The sequence below is a fragment of the Takifugu rubripes genome, chromosome 20, assembly GCF_901000725.2.
Source record: "Takifugu rubripes chromosome 20, fTakRub1.2, whole genome shotgun sequence".
Taxonomy (NCBI): Eukaryota; Metazoa; Chordata; class Actinopteri; order Tetraodontiformes; family Tetraodontidae; genus Takifugu; species Takifugu rubripes.
The window spans coordinates 8,587,693-8,596,655 of NC_042304.1; positions in this window are offsets into that span (position 1 = coordinate 8,587,693).

Sequence of the window (8,963 nt, forward strand, 5' to 3'; positions counted from 1 at the left end):
ACTGAACTCGAGTCGACAATTAGAGAAGATGCCTGCAAAGAAGAGGATTAGCAAAGCAAAGACTTCCACCGTCAGGGAGCGCATCCTTCAAGCTGTTTCTAATTCCAGGGAACGCAATGGCGTGCCTCTGTCTACCTTGAAAAAGGCTCTGGCAGCTGGTGGATATGATGTGGTGAAGAACAAGGCATCGGTCAAGATTGCCATCAGGAATTTGCTTAATAGAGGGGCCTTGGTACAGACTAGGGGCTTCGGAGCTTCTGCAGCATTCAAGATTAATAAGAATGTGGCGGGAGCCATAGCCAAGCGGCCTAGAGGCAAGAAAGCTGGTCGAAGAGGCAGGAAGCGCGCAGCAAGGAGACCTGGTAAAAAGGGTCGAGCCAGGAAGCGTGCAGGTGCCAAGAAATCCCGGAAGAGGGGTAAGAGGAGTCGCAAAAGAGCAGCAAAAAGACCAAAGAGGTCCGCAAAAGGCCGCAAGAGAAGGGGCAAAAAGGCCGCTGGAAAGCGTAAATCAAGGAAGGCAGGGACCAAGAGAAGGCGTCGCTGATCCCAAACTTATGCGGTGAGCCACTGACTGGCCCCACTTACTCACTCAGTTTTATCTTTACATCCTCTATATAATTCATGCACATGCACATATGATGTATGTCTAATCTCTCCGCTTTCTGTCCTTTCTCCCATCTCCCCCGCCCAGATGGCCATCAGCAGGAGGGTCCCCCCAATTCAGCCCGGTCCTGCTTATGTCTTCTTCCTGCCACTGTTGCCTGTTGGGGGTCAGGCTCTGGGTTTCTGTAAAGAGCCAAGAGAAAATTTTGATTCAACAGATGATATATAAATAAAGAAGAATTAAATTAAAAATGTGCTGGTAGATTAAGTTTGTGGTGCTGCAAACCCAGACACAAGATGTGTGCGTGCAGATTAAAATGTAATATGACATGTATTTTTCTGGCCGAAAACGCTACACAAAAGATACTACACTACCTACTCACTGCCAAAGGTTAATGTTCCACAGTCTGGTTTAGATCTAAACCTCCCCCATCCTCCCATGACCTCCTCCCCCCACAGAAGTTCTGTGGGGGGATCCACACCGATTGGCTAAAAAGGGATCACCCGGATGACATCACATAATTTACATACCCAGAAATGCGCACACACACACACACACACACACACACACACACACACACACACACACACACACACACACACTTGTGAAGCCCTTTGGTAAACTTTAAAAGTCCTAAAAGTGTCACAATTGCATCATTACATGCACTGAACACCTGACTTGCACGAGGTTTGCTCCTATTGATGCGTCATTCACTTTCTCCGTAATTCAACATTACCTTAGTTCACTGGTTGACTGTGATGTCGGTGAACTGCTGATGTTTTCCCAGTGAAATATTTAATCTCTTCAGCCAAGCACACTTAAACATGTTAGTTATTATCGGAATGATTCAGGATTTCACCTTCGTACAAGGCTGTAAATCATTTAGGTGTGCGTGGGCAAAGCTTTGGAACTTCTCCAGCTTTGGGGGGGGGGGGGGGGTTCTGAGAATGATCAAATCACACCATTTTGCTGGCCTAACCAACAGTTAACCGCTCCACAGAGCTGACCCACTTCACCCCCTTCCCTGTCTTCATGCCTGACGGCCACACAAAATCCAGTCTGTGTCGCTCTCCATAATGAGCACATTGTGTTCACGCCATCGACACGGATCACAGCGGCGAGAACAAGGCTTCATCCAGCTCTGACAATTAATACATCTGCTGCTCAGACCCATCAGCAGTCAGAGGAAGGGTGCGTTTTCATGCTGATCTGTTTGATCCGCTACACAGGCCTGAAAGGTCTCGCTGCCCAAGTCCACATGCAATGCAATACTTCCCTCTAGAGAGAGCTCTTTGGAAATGGAGGAAGTTCTCAGCGGAGATGCTATGATTCCATTTACTCCCCCCCCCCCACCAAATCAGAAGAAACCTAATATCTAATTATATGTTCGCTATTGTCTGCTGTGACAGCACAGAGTGAAATATGCACACATCAGACAAAAATAAACGTTTTTAAGCCATTTTGCCCCCCCCCCCCCCCCTTCCTTTCTATTGTTTTGGGAACCAGATTGGTAGTTTGGTTTTTAACAGAAACGCTTCAGCCACAATATCAGCTGTCATTGGAACAGAGCAGCTTGTTTGGGAACGCAGCGCCGCCAGGGCCACGGCCAAAGATATGAGTCCAAAAGGTTTATAAAATGACGCCCAAAAGTGAGAGCGTGGAGAGAGATAACGTGAGCGAGACATTTGCTGGTGACCCATTATAAATCAAAAATGACCAAGGTTTTAAAAGACATTTAGAAAAATGAGTTATGCAAGAGTCTGAGCAGGTCCTTTAGCATCAGGTATACTTTGACCAGTTGTCTGAGGCAACAGCAGCTTTTTACGGACATGGCTGCCTGTTTATTTACTCCAGGCTGCCATTTTGTGTTTGTTCCAGTTTAATGAACTTTGTGCGGGCTTAACAAAATATTTTGCGTCATGGATTAAATTCCTGAAGCAGCTTGATTTGACTACAAGGCAACGTAAACATTGCAAATTTCTAATCAGAAACTAGGACTTTCTGCAGCAGCCAATGTCTATTTTAGATAAATAAATAGAAATTTTAAAGGAAAAGAAAAAACAGCACACTGATCAACAATAGAAATTGTGCAGTTTCTACTTCACATGACATCATGAAAATGTTAAATGGGAACAGATTTAATGTCCTGTTATAGGAAAACATGACAAACACTTTAATTGACCATGTTTTAACAGTACCGTTTTAGTCTTCTGGCTATTTGATAATGAAATAAAGAGAACAGTAAAGCCATATGGTGACAGCATTTACATTAGAGCATATACAGATGGAAGTAATAAGGTTAAGAACCATTCTGTTAAAGTCAGCCTGCTGTGACACAGATAAAAGGTGATTTACTCCTTTATTTAGACGTGTTTTTCTTCCTCCAAATATTTCCTCTGTCACTGAGTCACAGGATGAGAGGGACTGACCTGGGAAGAAATGAATTAAGCTTCATTGGAACGAATCAGAAAATGCTCATTTTGTTCTTCGGTGTTTGTTAATATTCTTATTTAGCAGAGTGAAGAGAAATATTTTATCTTGTTAGCATCTTTTATCCTATTAGCATGTGTTATGCTATATGTTTTGTTTTATGTTACAGTTAGTTTAGAAGTTAAGAATACTATATACTCTTTAGTAGGAATACACAAAAGCAAGTCAGTTGACCCTTCCTTGACCTGAAGACTGGTCAGACAGTTGGAGCCAGCCAGACAGGAAAGGGTAGATCCCCATCGTAAAACATGACAACGTAGTTTACTGGTGTTGATAAGTTCCTTGGCAGGAATATGACTTCGGACCTGGCCATCTGGAGAAGATAATGGACAAGAAGGACCACACCAACACCAAAGGAGGCTGGAAGAAGAAGATGGGGTCATCCAAGAAGAAGGACTGGATTGGACTGAATTAGCATCAATAATTTACATATATCTTTCTATATAAGACTGGGTCAAGGGATAGTTAGGTCGTCAGACTTCATGCCCTGACAATTGACTTTGTTGTTGCTAGGGTTATGAACTGGCCCAGAGCTCTGTAATATTTGTATCTTGAATTGATTCTGTTTGCTAAATACATCTGTTTGCTAAATACATCTGTTTGCTAAATACATCTGTTTGCTAAATACATTTTGAAATTGACATTTGTTTACTTGAAGTCTTCATTTAAAGAACACGCGGATTGGCAGTGACACACGAGAGGTACTGCAATCCAACAAGAGCAACACCTTATTGTATTCCCTCAGGACATCTCTGCACCTCTGTCACCTGATGTAACTACCCTGAAAGGTCAGTATACATCATTGTACATCAGAATGCACCAACTGTGGTGAGCCCACTACTTCCCCTTCATATTTCCTTCACTGCCCCAGCGTTAAAATGTGTGTCTGTGATACACTAAATGTCCTGAAGGGGACGCTGCTCACACATTTATTACATCGACCAGAGTCTATGAAAAAAGCAGACATGAAATAAGAGGAGGGAGGGAAATCTACACATGTGGTGTAATAATGTGCGTGCGTGCGTGCGTGTGATCGAGAGCGTGTAAGAGAGAGAGAAAAGAGAGAGAGAGAGAGAGAGAGAGAGAGATAAAGTGTCTTTTTGTTTCTCCCACATGTTGCACATATGGATTCGTTTAGACTCGAAGGGGTGGGGGACATTTGTCTCATTAGTATAAATGAGAACACACACACGCACGCTTGTTCAGCTGTTTTTGCAGGCCTGTTAAAGTGACATCAGTTACTTCTTCAGTCATTTGCAGTCTAATTTCTCAAATATTAACTAATTTATCCCCCACTGCACCACTAAAACAGACTCATTTAACAATCTGCTCTTCAACTGTCACCACTCAATAAGAGTTAAAGCCTGGTACAAATTCACCCCACATGTATAGACACAAACAAATAAACAAACAAGCATAGACTCATGTGTGGCATGGACTTTTATTGCAATCAGCTTTCCAGATGTCAACATGACAGAAAAGATTGTATCTCACTTTAGTCTGCGACACAGATAATATGTGAACACATAATTATGATAATTACTGATGTAGGATTTTACACAAAGTGAGTTCTGCAGTGACACTGTGTCTTCGTGTGGGCGGGACGCTCAGTCCCACGCTGGAGAATAGTTCAGGGCCAGGCTGGGTGGTGCAGGAAAAGCCAGCCACAACCAGCCGCAGATCGGGCACTTGTGGAGAGAATGGACCAGCTGCATGTGGACCAGCAGGGAGCATGGGGAGGGAAACAGGGAGCAAGGAGCAGGGAGGAGGAAGCAGGGAGCATGGAGAGGGGAGCAGGGAGCAAGGAGCAGGGAGGAGGAAGCAGGGAGCATGGGGAGGGGAGCAGGGAACAGGGAGCAGGGAGGAGGAAGCAGGGAGCATGGAGAGGGGAGCAGGGAGCATGGAGAGGGGAGCAGGGAGCATGGAGAGGGGAGCAGGGAGCAAGGAGCAGGGAGGAGGAAGCAGGGAGCATGGAGAGGGGAGCAGGGAGCAAGGAGCAGGGAGGAGGAAGCAGAGAGCATGGAGAGGGGAGCAGGGAACAGGGAGCAGGGAGGACGAAGCAGGGAGCATGGAGCCCGGAGAGGAGCCACAATTTGGGGATTTTCCACCAGGCAGGATTTCGAGATATGGGATCTGAAATGTAAACGTGACGCAGCTGTTGCGTGTTGCATTCCACAGCACCACTCAGCAGCGTGCTCGTGGACAGCATCCATGGCTCATACTGTGACCTTTGACCTAACCACTGGAATGACACTGGTGCTGCTGGTTTAGGTGGACGGGTGATACGGACCGCTATCAGCAGGACATCACACATTCCTACACACAGACTTAACCTGCAGAATGTGTTTCGTTTTCTAAAACAAACAGCGCTCAGATGTACCCGCAATGTGTGTTTTTGTGCCATGTGCACAAATGTGTCAATGCAAAGAAACGACACACAGGAGTTTGGGATTTAGTTCCCAGCAGCGGGTTTGAGGTGGTTGGGGGTCACTGGCGGTAACAGCCCACAGTCATTTCCTAACTCTGTTGCACCGCTCTCTTCTGCACAGCTTTATAGCCTGTGTTACCTAATTGTTTGCTTCCACTGACAACTTTACTGTTTGTTTCACTGCCGTCGATAGAACAATTAAACAATTAACGAGTAGAAATTAAAACAAACCAGCAGCATCTGTCAATTTCCCCTCAGAGCGCCATCTGGCCTGAGCCGTCAGTTTGCTCACAGGGAAAGCTTCTAAACTGTGCTTAAATCCTTGACTTAAACTGAATAAACCCAAGCAAATGAGAAGAAAATATTAATGATGGATTTATTAATAGTAAGGAGAGACACAGAGGCCTTGGTTAGAGAAGGTCCAGACCTCAGCTCTCTCCCCTTCCTTCCTCTGTCCTCTGAGTGTAATGAGACGATAAACACCTTTACAGGACCGGCTCCTCGTGCAGCCGCTGGGATCTTTATTTACACTTCCTCGGTTTGTTAAAGAGGCAAATGTGAAGCCAGATAACAGAGGATCAGAAGCAGAAAAGCCAGAGTCTACGTGGGTGATGCCGAATTCAGGAAAAGAGGATGTCATGTTTGATGTATTTTTTTTGTATGTTTGTTTTTTAAACTGGCTAACTGGCTATCTTTACAATAGTCAACATTTTACAGCTTGTGGCCCCAAATTTGACCTCCCAGAACACACTAGTATTGTTTTCATTGTTTGTCAAGCTCCAAAACAAGGACTCTCGACAGAACAAAGACAGCTTCGAGGATGAAAGTGTACCTCTAACCCAAACCAACCATATAACCAAATCTTTTGGTGTTGAAAGGTGCAGATTAAACATAACAGAGATTTTCCATGAGCCAACCTCCTATTGTCAATAGAAAACAAAACAAACTTCAACACATGTCATGAAAAGGAACATTATAGCAGTAATGCTAATCTGCAAATTCAGGGCCAAGACATTTTGAAATTCAGTTTATGCCAGTTTTTAGAGTAGGAACTCTTCCTGATCAGTCCCAATATTCATTTCCTCACAAGAGACTCTGACCAGCTGAACGTCTCCTAACTGGGCAGAACCTTGAAGACACCCTGATGACGCAGATAAAGGAAAAAACTCTTCAGGCAATCACCCTAGTTTCCTTAATTTGTTTACTTGCTAATCATGTGGCGTGTCACTGGCTGCTTTACCTACAGCAATAAGGGACTTACAGTTTCATATGTATAAATCCTTTTCTGTCATCTGCAGTTTTGTTAGTCACCGGATGTATTAACATTATCTGCTCTTATTTTTGGGACTGACGGTTAACAGCACTGACGGTCTGTCAACAGTTTAATGCACTGAGGTTGGGGTCATTTAACCAGCCTCTGAATGTGGGGAGCGTGCAGTTCCCATGCTTCTTCCAGGATGCCGTGCATGCATGTACGGTTTCCTGTAGATCATTTTCCCATATGTTAAAAGCGCACGTGGTTTGTTTCCAGTGCTCAGAATATCAGTTTTGTCATAAAGACAAAGTCTTGACCAGAGGTCATTTGTGCCTTCAGTCATTAACCCTCTGTAGGTTCTGAAACACCAATAAATGAGTGTTAGCGAACTCTTATACTTTCTTTTTTTTCCTCGATTAAGGGAGAAAATGTTCGATGACGATGACTTCACCATTAAAAATGTGCTTTCAACTTTTCTGTAGCTTCAAATGTGACTATATCTTATCTCTATTCCCTCGAGGGAAGAGTTTGGGGGAGTTTTTACCTTAAAAGGCCATGTGGAGTGGAACGCAGACTTCCTGTGGGAGGGGTTCTTCATGCTGACTCTGGAGCTGGGGGCCGGGCCCTCCTTCATCCTCTCCCTCCCCAGCAGTTCAGACCCGCCCTTCAGTGCTCACACAGTCTCCCTCCCAACCAAGTGGCGTAATCCAGCTTCGGCCAGATGTGCGTGTGTGTATTTGGAGGGTACCATGAGTTTAATGTAACAGGACGGGGAGGGGGACAGGGGCTCAGTGCAAAACAGGGTGACAATAGCAGAGAGTAGAACAGGAAGTGATGTGTCAGAACAGAAAGGAAGAACTGTAGAGAATGTAACTTTGATGAAATGTAGATTATTTAAGGTGGAACATACAGGAAGTCTGACCTGTCCCTCAGCACTGTCAGACAGTAAATAACTTTGAAGAATGTTGACCATATAAGGTCAATGTGAGCCACCTGTAGAACACAGCAGCTGCTGACGATGTCATCTGCGCCCATCTGACCCATCTGTTTTATGTTGCCGTGTTTACAGCATCTAAATTCCCACAGTTGCTTCATTGGCTCCTACTTACATTGTAAAAAGTTGGAAAGCTCATGTGAACACAAGCGTCTGTCATCATTATCCTCAAATGAATGAATGACCGTTACTCAAGGAGAGCTAGACAATGCCATGAAAGGGCATTGACCCTGTAGCAGGAGCCAGCGCCCGCTCCTTTGTGTGGGGAGGAAAAACAGGGGAGCTGCCAGAGTCGTAAAAATGGCGTTGTGGTGGCTGATTTTTGTGTTTCGGACTGAACAGAAGCCATGACGCGGTAGTGAGGCCCTCCTGTGGGTTGGGTGCCCATGGTCCAGCTGGAGGTGACGCGTTGTGAGTAATACAGGGTGAATGCAATCAAAGTGCGTCATCTGTCTGCACCCTGAAAAGTTGACGTAACATTTGTTGCAGCACCTGGAAAGCTCTTATCAGGTGTACACAGTTGCATAACCAGACACCAGCATGCTCATCGTGGGTTAATCCAGGTCACTGCATGGTTGGTTAAGAAATGTGTCAGGGATTGGTCGTGTTGGGTTCTCAACTTTATAGCTTGAGCCACTCAAATATTTCTATTATTTTACAGTGAGAATGTTCCGCAAATCGCTGGTTTTTCACTTCCTGAACTCTTCAAAATACGAGGCCTCTTTATCTCAGTGCATTAAGTGCCACCTCTGATCTATCAACAACAGACAAATGCTGACGAAATAAAGAAAATCAGCAGTGCATGTGTGTGTGTGTGTGTGTGTGTGTGTGTGTGTGTGTGAGAGAGAGAGAGAGAGAGAGAGAGAGAGAGAGAGAGAGAGAGAGAGAGAGAGAGAGAGAGAGAGAGAGAGAGAGAGAGAGAGAGAGAGAGAGAGAGAGAGAGCAGCTGTAATGATGTCAGCACACTGAGACTGAAACTCATCTTCATACATGTAAGCATGTATCAGCCTGCACCTTCTTGTCATGAGGCGAGTTTCTTTCCTAAAACCGAATCACATCATGTTCCATCTACTGAACAGTCAAACCCAACACAACTGTATTTTCAAAGTGTCTTTACTCCACAGGCACATCCGCAGCATTTCTGTGGCCGAGCGGCGGCGATTCCCTTCCCCGGTGGAACATACTATTACGC